Source organism: Lemur catta, chromosome 2 (genome assembly GCF_020740605.2).
Source record: "Lemur catta isolate mLemCat1 chromosome 2, mLemCat1.pri, whole genome shotgun sequence".
Classification (NCBI taxonomy): Eukaryota; Metazoa; Chordata; class Mammalia; order Primates; family Lemuridae; genus Lemur; species Lemur catta.
The window spans coordinates 85,813,554-85,822,498 of record NC_059129.1 but is presented as its reverse complement, the minus strand read 5'-3'; the positions used below and the strand labels follow the sequence as shown (position 1 = coordinate 85,822,498).

At 42.8% G+C, this 8,945-nt stretch overlaps 1 long non-coding RNA gene across 1 annotated transcript; it reads left to right on the top strand.

Moving 5' to 3' along the window:
* The first annotated feature begins 6,482 nt into the window (after positions 1 to 6,482).
* Positions 6,483 to 8,945, top strand: LOC123633067. The gene is made up of 3 exons (XR_006733537.1): positions 6,483 to 7,101; positions 7,494 to 7,668; positions 8,318 to 8,945. It is a non-coding gene; the product is annotated as an uncharacterized LOC123633067 (long non-coding RNA).

Sequence of the window (8,945 nt, the reverse complement as noted above, 5' to 3'; positions counted from 1 at the left end):
CTCCCGCCGCGCCCCGCCGCCGCACGCCCTCCGCCCCGCCCCGCCCGGCCCGCGTCGCCCGCCCGCGGCTCCGAAGCTGGGGCCGCAGCGCCCCGCAGCGACGGGCCGGGGCTCGGCGGGGGCCGCGCGAGCCGTGGGGCCGTGAAGGCCCTGCGGCCGTCCCGGGTCCGCAGCCCGCTCCCGCCGGATCCGCCGGCCCTTGGGCGCCCAGAGGCCTCCTTCTGAGAGTGGGAGGAAGGGGCCTAGCGGGGGTGGGGTTTTCCGCGCACAGGTTACCAGGTTTATGGGAGGGAGGCGAGAATTGGGAGGAGAAACCGCCAATCCTCAACCTGTGGCCAAGCGTATATTTCAGTATCACCGTAGTTCACTTTATCGGAGTCACCTGATGGAAGCTGGGCAACAATGAAATGATTCCGATTCATTACGGTAGCTGAAGAGGGGAAAGGAAGCCTCTTGTAAGTAGCTTGTCAGAACCATCCCATGTGGCAAAAGCAAAAGCATTGAGCCATCCTAACCCCTGATTCAGATCACGCTTTACGTACCGTCATCTCGTATTTTTGACTGCGTTCTTTCGCAGCAACTTCTTCAGTACCTGGAAGAGCTCCCTGAACATAGTAAGCATTCGATAGATTATTGTTGAATTAACGTATGAATGGCTGGGACCTCATTCGGCGTTTTGAAGGAGCATGGACAGGTATCTGCTCTGCAAATGCAGAGAGATGGAGGGGGACGCAGGTGGAACCTACAATGGAGTTTCCATCTCACCTAAGGTTTGCAACAAGCTTATCCTGAATCTAACTTTTCTTATTCCCTGTGAAATAGGCCTCGTTTTCAGGGGAAAAGAAACATAATGATCTCCTCCTTTTCCTTACGGTATTTCTCTCTCCTTGAAGGTGTGTCCTTTGGCCTTCTTCAGATTTGTTCTCCATTGCTATTGCTCCCTACTGGGAGCTGTTAGGAGAACACAGTTCCTTTCCCTGCCCATTGCTAGCTCCAGATTTCTCTCCAGACAGGTCACCACTGAGCTCCAGGAGAACCCCCCAAATCAAGGTATGTACATATGACCTTTCAATGCGATCATTTCTCTCTTATACTTTTCCAGATTAAAGAGTTTTCCTAGCTAGTCCTTTGAATAAACTTCCAAAATAAAGAGTCCTCCAGTTCCCTGAGAGGCTTTTAAAATATCATCATAAAGTCACAAGGAGATGAGGTTTTAAGTTATATTTGTGAGCCATCAGAGCAACCACGCCGAAAGAAACAGAAAGCCCAAGCCAGCCTGCAAGACATGTGAGTGCTCCTGAGAGCTGACTGGTCTGCATTTGTTCCCAGACTTTGATTAATGGGAATTCCTGGCAGGAGGCCTCATGAGAGCCAAGGCAGGCAGTAGTAGCTCAGCTGCTGGGAGACCTTGCTTGCTCATCTCCAAGTAGGCACACAGTCTTTGGGCAATGAGGGAAAGGAGACTCCTAAATCTCCCTCTGTGTGAGAAAGGCTTCCAGCCTGCAACTCCGTTTTTGCCCCTCTGTTCAGCTCAATCACCGCCAGCCTCATATACCCACCCCACCACCTGCTCCCTCTGCCTCGTGAGAAAGACGTCTGCTCTGCAAATGATCATTTTCACTGCTTTGTGATAATGTAATCTGCTCCTATTTCCAGCAACATTTCTTTAATGACCTGACTGCACTAGCTATCTCTCATGTCGGTAGTTAGCTTCAATTCAACCTTCGGCACACTGCTCTGGCTTCTATCCCTGCCACTGCAACTGAAACCGCCTTTGCTAAAGCTTCCACTCAAGTCAGAAGCCTTCCATGTGCCCCTCTGGGATCATATCGTGCTCCTCCAGAGGAAACCAGCATCCTGAATTTTGTACTAATAATTCTCTCAGCACAAATATATGTATCCCTAAACACTAGATGGTTCATGCGTGTTTGCCTGTTTTTGAACTTTCTATAAATGGAATCACTCAGTGTGATTCCTGTGCAACTTGCATTTTTTGCTCCGCATTGTGTTTCTTGAGATTCAGCTGTTCTATTTCCCTGAGATGTAGTGTTTTGTTATAAGAATATAACACAATTTAATTATCCATTCTAGTTTTGGACATTGGGTTGGCTCCAATTTTTGCTATTACAATCAATGTTGCTATAAATATTCTTAAATATTCCTCCTGATACATGTGTATAAGAATGTTTTTAGGATATATATCTAGAAGTGGAATTGCTGGGTCTTAAGATATCTGTATGTTTAAATTTAATATGTAATGTAAAAACTGGTTGTACGATTTTCATTTCCATCAGCACTGTATGAAAGTTCCTCTTTGCCAACACTTGTTTTCTTCACGAGTGTGAAATGATGTCTCATAATAGTTGTAGTTTGTATTTGCCCAATTACCAGCACAGTTGAGCATCTTTAATGTTTAGGAACCCTTCTTGTTTCCTTTTTTGTTACTTGTTGTCATGTTTTTTGCCCTATTTCATGTGGAGGTTTTTTGTTTTTTCTTTTTTTTTTTGAGACCAGGTCTCACTGTGTTGCACAGGCTACAGTGCAGTGGCGTCATTGTACCTCACTGCAACCTCAAACTCCTGGGCTCAAGCGATCCTCCTGCTTTAGCCTCCTGAGTAGCTGGAACTACAGATTCATACCACCACACCCAGCTAATTTTTCTATTGTTTGTAGAGATGGGTGTCTCACTCTTGCTCAGCCTGGTCTCAAATGCCTGGCCTCAAGCAATCCTCCTGCCTCCGTCTCCGAAAGTTTTTTTTTTTATAAAGGAAAAAGGGAGAGATTTATTTCCTATAAAAAAAATCTATAAATTGGAGAGCCACAGCCACTCCAATAGCATAAATGAAAGTGTACTGTCTCTCAAAGTGTTAGGATTACAAGTGTGAGCCACCATGCCTGGCCTCATGTGTTTTGAGAAGTCCTTCCTGACCCCAAGCATATAAAAATAGTCTCCCATATTTTCTTCCACAAGTTTTAAAAGTTTGCCTTTCACATTTAAGTATACATTCCATTTGAAATTCATGTCTCCTCTCATTTGCAATGCCAGAGCTATCTTATAATAGGTTTCCATGTGTATGTGAGTCTGTTTTAAGTCCTCTATTTTGTTTCATTTGCCTATCCCAATGCTACTTTCATATTGCCTGAAAATCTGTGGTTTTATTTCAAATCTTGATTTCTGACTATGGATGTCCTACCCTGACTTACTTCACTTTCTTCTTCATAAAGATCTTAAGCATTCTTAGCCCGTTACTCTTCCTCAGACATTTTAGAATTCATTTGTTAGGCTCCATGGAAAACTTGGGATTTTGATTTGGAATTGCAGTAAATCTAAGTAGTAGACTGCATCATTCATTTGCAATTATTTGTTCCCTTCCCACCTTTGCCATGCTTTCCTATGTGTGCAGTAAACTTCTGTGCTTCATTGGTTTTTGGGGCTTGTGTTGACTTGCCTTGGCCAACACCATGATGGAGCAGAAGCTTTAAATGTGTTGTGTGTTTCCCCCACCACCCTGGAGCTTCTGCCTTCTGCCATGAGAATATCATGCCTGAAAGAGTGGCTGCTCCTTCAGCCGGGATCCCAGAATGAGAAGACACACGAATCATGCAGAGTCCAGTATGGCCACAGGAAGTCATTTAATAAATTGTTTGGGCCGGGCGCGGTAGCTCACGCCTGTAATCCTAGCACTCTGGGAGGCCGAGGTGGGCGGATCACTCGAGGTCAGGAGTTCGAGACCAACCTGAGCAAGAGCGAGACCCCGTCTCTACTAAAAATAGAAAGAAATTATCTGGCCAACTAAAAATATATATAGAAAAAATTAGCCGGGCATGGTGGTACATGCCTGTAATCCCAGCTACTTGGGAGGCTGAGGCAGTAGGATTGCTTAAGCCCAGGAGTTTGAGGTTACTGTGAGCTAGGCTGATGCCACGGCACTCTAGCCCGAGCAACAGAGTGAGACTCTGTCTCTAAATAAATAAATAAATAAATAAATAAATAAAAATTGTTTGCTACTTCTGTAATTTAGAGAAATTTAACATCTTTACAATGTTGAGTCATTGGTACAATGTGTATGTGTAGCTCTATATGATTTTGTCATATGCATAGCTTAGCTTCAGGTAACTATCATCACAAGCAAAATACAGATCTATATCCCTTCTCGGCCTTTTAGTTAAGACCAAATGTGAAATACAGGTCTATGCCATCCCCACAAAGAATCTTCCTTGTGTTTCTCCATTATAGGCACACCTATCCCTCTCCTCCCCATCATCCCTAACCCTGGCAACCACTAATCTGTTCTCCATCTCTGTAATTTTGTCAGTACAAGAATGTTATGTAAGTGGGGTCATATAATATGTGACTGCCTTATTTTCACTCAGCATAATGCCCTTGAGATCCATCCAAGTTGTTATGTGTATCAATAGTTCATTCCTTTTTTTTTTTTTTTAAGACAGAGTCTCACTGTGTTGCCCGGGCTAGAGTGAGTGCCGTGGCGTCAGCCTAACTCACAGCAACCTCAAACTCCTGGGCTTAAGCGATCCTTCTGCCTCAGCCTCCCCAGTAGCTGGGACTACAGGCATGCGCCACCATGCCCGGCTAATTTTTTCTATATATATATTTTAGTTGACCAGATCATTTCTTTCTATTTTTTTAGTAGAGATGGGGTCTCGCTCTTGCTCAGGCTGGTCTCGAACTCCTGACCTCGAGCAATCCACCCGCCTCAGCCTCCCAGAGTGCTAGGATTACAGGCGTGAGCCACCGCGCCCGGCCAATAGTTCATTCCTTTTATTACTGAGTAGTGAATATACCGTGGTGTGAATAGACCAGAATTTGTTTAGCCATTCACCTGTTGAAAGTCATCTGGGTTGTTTGCAATGTTTGATTATTATAAATAAAGCTGCTATGAATATTTGGGTATATATGAAGGTAAGTTTTCATATTTTTGGACATGTTTATATGAACGTAAGTTTTCATTTTTCTGGGATAAGTATCCAGAAGGGCAATTACTGGGTCATTTAATAGTTGCATGTTTATTGTTATAAGAAATTGCCAAACTGTTTTCCAGAGTGGCTGTGCTATTTTACATTCCCACCACCAATGTACGAGAGACAGTTTTTCTGCATCCTTGCCAGCATTTTATGTTGTCACTATTTTTTGTTCCAACTATTTTGATAGGTACATAGTGGTATCCCATTGTAGTCTTGATAATTTGCATTTCCTTAATGGCTAGTGGTGTTGAACATCTTTTCATGTGCTTATTTGACGTTGCTATATCCTCTTCAGTGAAATGTCTTTTGCCTATTTTCTAGTAGGAATTTTTAGTTTACTAGATTTTGAGAATTCTTTATATGTTGTGGATATGAGGTCTTTGTCAGATAAGTGGTTAGCAAATACTTTACCCCAGACTATAACTTGTCTTTTTATCCTCTTAACAGGGTCTTTGCAGAGAAAAAGGTTTTATTTTTGGCAAAGTCCAATTTATCAATTTTTAATTTTACAGATAGTGTGTGTTTATAGTGTCACAATGCTTTTTTTTTTCTCTTATCTTATTATGCAGTCAAGGATCTATAGTACATTGTGTAAGAGGAGTGGTGATAGTGGGCATCCTTCTCTGTTCCTGACTTTAAGCTACTGATTTTCTGGTCTGTCTCCATCACTTACTTTCAGTTCCTAAGATACAGGGACCTTGTTTATCAGTTACAATGTGTTTGGCTGCAAGAAAGAGTGTGCTTGATTAGAGTGGCTTAAACAATAAAACATGTAATAACTTATATGATTAAAAAATCTGGTCTTGAGCTCCTTCTATCATTCTACTGTACCACCCTCAGTTTTGGTTTTGTCTTTGTCTTGGCATCTAGACAGGAAAAGGATGCCAGCCTTTTCACTGTATTTATTTTAATTGAGAAACAAATTCTTCTCAGATGCCCCTTAAACATATTTCTCTTAAAAGTCATTGGTGACAACTGGGTCACAAAGGTAGGGGTGGTGGTTACTTATACCTAGCATAGACCAATCATGATTCAACTTCTGGGTCTGGAGTTCCTTCCCTGAATATATTAATACCTGACAACATGTAGAGTTACCAAACTAAGGATAAAGGGGTGAGTTGGTTATGCCACCAATAATGTCTGCCTGACATTTGTTTGACTTTGCATTCCCTGTGACTGGCAGTGATGGATACATTTGGAGGTTTCAGTTCAGCTTATCCTCCTGTGTTAAGAACTGCCTCCCCACCCATGAGGGTAGGCCCCTCTATGGCCACACAGCTGCACCCTCAGCCATAGTAGATTGGGCCATTAATTCAGTCATCAACACATATTCCTTGGGACTTGGAAGGAAGCTACCACCAAGCTACCAAGTTGCACATAAAATACAATGGTAAGTGGTGTATCCTAGAATTGTATTTCATGGAGGTTCTGACTACTGTGCCAGGCACTGAGGAGAGAATGGTAAGCAAAAGCAGACAGTACTGCAGTCTAGTGGTGAATACAGTCCTCAATCAAGTATTAAATTACAATTGAAATAAATGCTCTGAAGGAGTGGTACATGGTAGTATGTGGGGATATGTAAAGTATGATTGGGATTAGGCCAGGAGTAGACTAACCACTGGCCCAAACTCAACAAATCATATTTTTTTGCCTGGAAATCAAAGGTAATAATAGCTAACACTTCTATAGCACTTATTGTGTTAAATTATTTTGTATAGTTTGGTAGATTTAATTCTTCCCACAGCCCTATTGAGATATATAACATTATCACTACTTTAGAGATGAGGAAATTGAGACACAGAGAGGTTAAGTAACTTGGTTGAGGTCACACAGCTAGTTAGTGATGGAACTAGGATTTAAACCCAGGTAGGCTGTTCCAGAGTCTAGGTCCACTATCGCTGAGATTGGGGTGGGAGGGGGCAGCCATCTCCTACCACCTGGTGGGAAAGGCACAGAAAGCTGGTTTTCACAGAGAGAGAGAAGAATGAAGACATGCAGAGAGAAGCAAAAGCAAGTTTCCTTCCCTACAGAGCCACAGTTGTCTCCTGTGATGTCCTGAGACATCTTTACCAAGATCCTCTGAATGTGACGTGACTTCTCAACACCACCACCAGAGAGGTATGATCAAGTTTCATCCCTCCATCCATCCTTCCCTCCACTCATAAAGTGTATGATTGTGTCAGTTAGGACATCTTTTGCTGGAAAGCTCAGAATCCCCCACCCTCATGGCTTCAGCTGAACTTCCCATCTGGGATATCATCTCTTGTGTGCCATAAATGGGTTACGGGTGTGGCCAAGTTATGGATCCCTTCAGTCTTTGGGGCAGCTGGGCAGGGCCTGAGATGAGCAGCCTGTCCGTGTACATCAGTGCACCATACAAATAATATCATTTTCTGTGTGCTCTATGACTGGACAAGGTGAGGAAACACTGGCTTAAGGAATAGTTTTCTCATGAAATAAGAAGTTTGGGATTTTTCTGTGGCCATCTGGCTTCCACATTCCCCGCACAGGTCTGGAACAGAATCTGACAGTGATGAATCAATACCAGAGCTCAAGGAACCGGATTCCACATATGCAACCACACAATAAGCCCAGCTGGCAGCAGCAGCTGCGATCAATGAAGAACCAGTCAGTAAAGCAAAACAAAGTCGGAGCGAAAAGACAGCAAGGATGACTGTGTCCAACGTGAGTCTTCAACAGGTTATGGGGTTACTAGAGGCACTATCCTGAAATCTAAGAATAGCCTCTTTGTCATCACAAAACCAGATGTATACAAGAGCCCAACTTCAAATACCTGTGTCGTTTTGGGGGAAGCTAAGATCAAGGATTTATCTCAGCAGGCACAGCTAGGAGCTGCTGAGGAATTTGAAGTTTAAGGTGAAGTTGTCTGAAACATTCAAATAAACATATAGATTCAACTGTATAAGAAGAGAGTAAAGAGAAAGAGGTTGACGAAACGGGTGTGAAACTTAAGGATGTAGAATCGGTCATGTCCCAAGCAAATGGTTGAGAGCATAGGCAGTCCAAGCCCTGAAGAACGATAGTAATGAGAATAATAAAATAGTAAATGCTATTATGGAATTAATGTAACCATCTGAAAACAAGGAATTTTTTTGTTGGTGTGTCAAAAGAGAAGCTGCAGCTTGGTTTGAAATTTGTACTATTTCTATCATTAACAAAGTTATAGCTTCGTGTTGGGTGGGGGGAAAAAGTTCAAAGATAAGCATTTCCCAGTTTGAGTGCAGCAGTTCAACAAGGTCATCTAGACCTTTTCTCTCTTTTTATTCTGCTGTTCCCATGACGGGTTTTTTATCTTGGGCTTGTTACCTCATAGGTGCAAGATGCCTTCCGCACCTCCGAGTGCCATGTTCTTACCCAACTGTGATCAAAGCGGGAAAGGTGGTATCAGGACTCTTCTGCCTCATCAGCCTCTTTTATCAGGAAGCAATCTCTTTGCTAGAAGTTCCTCAGCAGGATTCTCCCTTACAACTCACTGACCAGATGTGAAAGAGTCCTGGAGTTTGAGTATCTGACTTTTGGCTTCTCTAGTTTGGCAAATGGGCTTAAAGAAGGAGTTTGGGGAAAAAAGTAGCCAACTGATAGTGCCTGCTACTTTTGTTAGGTAAAATAAAACAGTAAGTCACCATTCCCGGATTTCATTTTAGTGCATTTTTAATAACTCTGTCTTGGAGAATCTGCCCTCTTATATCATTGAATATGTAAATGGGTGTAATTCTCCCAGCCAAAGTAGGGGTTGCCAAGTCCGAACTGACCTACAGACATGTGAAACATTTAGTACCTTTGTTCTGCTGGCTCTGTTGTCAAGAGCTTTCTGTTCTCATATTGTGGCACAATTTATATCAGAAGCTTGTCCTTAAAAGTCCATATGAATAAAAGTTATTTATTTTATTTATTTATTTTTAGAGACTAGGTCTTGCTATGTTGTCCAGGCTGGCCTTGAT